The sequence below is a fragment of the Rattus rattus genome, chromosome 11 (genome assembly GCF_011064425.1).
Source record: "Rattus rattus isolate New Zealand chromosome 11, Rrattus_CSIRO_v1, whole genome shotgun sequence".
Classification (NCBI taxonomy): Eukaryota; Metazoa; Chordata; class Mammalia; order Rodentia; family Muridae; genus Rattus; species Rattus rattus.
In genome coordinates, this window is record NC_046164.1 from 7,049,051 (window position 1) to 7,052,432 (window position 3,382).

At 35.0% G+C, this 3,382-nt stretch overlaps 1 non-coding gene and 1 pseudogene across 1 annotated transcript; both read left to right on the top strand.

Annotated features, from left to right (window-relative positions):
• Positions 1–2,585: 2,585 nt before the first annotated feature.
• LOC116912947 lies at positions 2,586–2,651 on the top strand. The gene has a single exon (XR_004389515.1). It is a non-coding gene; the product is annotated as a small nucleolar RNA SNORD58 (small nucleolar RNA).
• Positions 2,652–2,729: 78 nt separating this feature from the next.
• Positions 2,730–3,155, top strand: LOC116912399 (annotated as a pseudogene).
• Positions 3,156–3,382: the final 227 nt, after the last annotated feature.

Below are 3,382 nucleotides of genomic sequence, written 5' to 3' on the forward strand. Positions count from 1 at the left end.
CTGGCAGCATGGACCTGCAGGCTCACTGGCCAGCTGGTCTACCCAAACAGTGAGCCTCAGAAGCAGTGAGAAACCCTACCTTAATAAAATAAGTGATGGACAATTGAGCATATATGAAGGACGCCCTAATGTCATCCTATAGATTCTACATGCATCTGATTGGGCATACATATGTGCATATATATATATATATACATACATACATACATACATATATATACATAAATGTATATACACACACATACAACACACACACAGACACTATATGCCTCTATATAGAAAAAGAAAATTAGCTTCGAAACATTCAGGATATTCTTGCCTTATAAGAAAACATGAAAGTAAACATTCCTGAGGACACATAGCATTTGAAGGGCAGAAAAATATATATATTTAGGTTCCCAAAGGTTTAATTTCTAAGAGTACTTAATGAATGCATTCCTTCAGTCTTTCGAGGGACTGTCTGTTCCAGAACACACCAAAAACAAACTGAAATTAAGTTTATAAAAACAAGACAAGAAGTTAAAACTTGTAAAGACAACATATTTAACAACAGCAACTTCAACTCTATGCGGCTAAGATGTTACAATGTTGACGTCTAGTTCTCAGTGTGTTAGAAGTGTTGCATGCTCCCACCAAGCAAAACCCGTGGGAAGTCTGCATTCTACTCACTGGCTAAGAAGGCATCGCATAAAGAACACTTCTCACTGAAATATGTTAAACTAAGAAGTGATATTTTTTAATAAGTTGAAGCAGTTGAGATCAACTAAGCACGAAACAGTGATATGCATTCCTTCAGGTTAATATGGATGTCCTAATTGTTGCATAATATCTCAAATCTGTGAGGCAAATGTCAACTACTACAGTGAGACAAAATAAATAGGAATATGAATGGGGAAAGGGAGACACATTCTTTCTGCAAAAACAACACATATTCAAGTAACCCCCCAGTCAACCATGATGGCACACATCTTTGATACCAGGACTCGCTAGGAAGCAGGAGTAAGTGGATCTCTGTGTTAGAAGCCATCCTGGTCTGGGCTACATAGTGAGAACTTGTCTCACAAAACAACCTCAAATATATATAATTTATGTACACACACAGAGCTGGGGAGATGGCTCAGAAGATAAGATTACTGGATATTCTTCTAGAAGATCCAAATTGAATTCCTAGCACCCATATCGTGGTTCACAACCATATGTTACTTTAGTTCCAGGGATTCTGACACTCTCTTTTGGACTCTGTGGGCACAGTACCCAGGTAGTATAGAGATATATATGCAGGCAAAACAGCCACACACATAAAATAAAAATAATTAAATATTATATATACATATATATATTTACAAACAGCAAAGTAGTCTCCAACACTCAATCAATATACTTAAAAGTATTTTGTACTCACATGAATTCTTAAAAATTGCAAAGTCAATGTCAAATAATTTAATCACAAAATAATTACATGAGACAATGAAAACACTAATTAGATGAATTTAGTCATTCCACAATTTATCGATATTATGAAGTATCATGTTACATATGAAACATGTATGATTCTTATTGTCAAATAAAATTATTGAGTTTCAAATAGCAGCTAAAAATATTAAAGTCCAGAAATAACATTAACAAGGTCTTGTGAACTCTTCCACATAATGTTTAAAACTTTGCCAGGGGGAGAATACAATTTGCTATATGTATTGTAATAGCAAGATAGACTTTGACATTGTTTATATCTTTCCATATGCAACTATAAAAAATATCTGATTATAAGACAATCTCTATGTAGTATTTCATTTTTATTTTTCATTGATATTTGGGGAGACTTTAAAAAAACTCACAGTGTCATCAAGAAAACCTAAGCCAGGCATGGTGGACAAGCCTATAGCACTCAGGAATCAGATTAAGTAGAATTATGAAGCCAGCCTGAACCACGTAGTAAGTCCTTATCTAAAAACAAACAACTAAAAAATCATATGAAACAATAAAATTCCTTAAAGAATTATAGTGTAGTGACAGAAACAATAATTAAAATGTTCTATTTTGATGTAACTGCAGTTAAACAAATGAAACAGTGTAAGTTAGAGAAGGGTGAAAATACATATTTAATTAATAAGCTTATGTGCGAATCAAAGTTGTTAAGAAGAGAAAGTAAATTGTGTATATAATCAAGAGACATTTCTGGTTTCTTTACTGAGTTAGACAGAATAACTATAAGCTGTTGGTCTCAGAGACATTCAAAAAATAAGTGCAATATTATGATGCCTAACACTAGAAGAATCACAGGAAGAATTCTCTGATCTCTGGTTGGAAAAGACAGTTTTAACAAAGTAAAAGTTTGAAATTTCTCAGCTTAAATGTTATCTAAACAACAATTAAAAAAAACCTGTAAATCAGCTTAAGAAATATTTTAGCATATTTGGTGAATGAAAGTATGGTGTTTTTCTTAGCTCTTATAAATTAATAAAACATTTACACTGAGTTATAAAAATGAAAAAAATATTTCAGTCATACCCATAGAAATGCAAATGGCTTTTAAGAGGTGTGTTCGAGTCTATTTGGAGTGAAATTATTATTAAGACATAAAATTGCTGCGATGATGTCATTTCTTAGGACACCTTTGGATTAATCATGAAAATAGCTCTTCTCTGAGCAGTGTCGGTAGTTTAAACCTCTTGGGTTATTAGCTGATTTGTGTTAGTTACTAGTCGTTGCGTTCACAGTGACCTGTGAAGATGGTTCGCTTCTCCCTGGACCCAGAAAACCCACTGCAAATCATGCAAGTCAAGAGGCTCAAACCTTCGTGTTCACTTTAAGAACACCCGGGAAACTGCCCAGGCCATCAAGGGTATGCATATCCGCAAAGCCACCAAGTATCTGAAGGATGTCACTTTAAAGAAGCAGTGTGTGCCATTCCGGCGATATAATGGTGGAGTCGGTGAACAAGGCTCCTAAGATGCGCAGACGAACCTACAGAGCTCACGGCCGGATTAACCCATACATGAGCTCCCCCTGCCACATCGAGATGATCCTCACTGAGAAGGAACAGATTGTTCCAAAGCCAGAAGAGGAGGTTGCACAGAAGAAAAAGATATCCCAGAAGAAACTGAAGAAACAAAAGCTCATGGCGCGGGAATAAATTCAGCATAAATAAATGCGGATAAAGTAAAAAAAAAAAAAAAAAAAAAAAAAAAAGACAAAAATTGATAGCATTTTTTTTCATTTCTGATACTGAATATTTGTCTTTATTACAAGAGCAAATCAATTCATAAAGTGAGACCGACAATGGTCAGAGTATATGAAAGATATACAATTATTGTACGCTGTCCGTGTGAACGAAACTGATGTGGAGTTCAGGACGGGAGCCTACTCTGCTCTGCCCACTGCA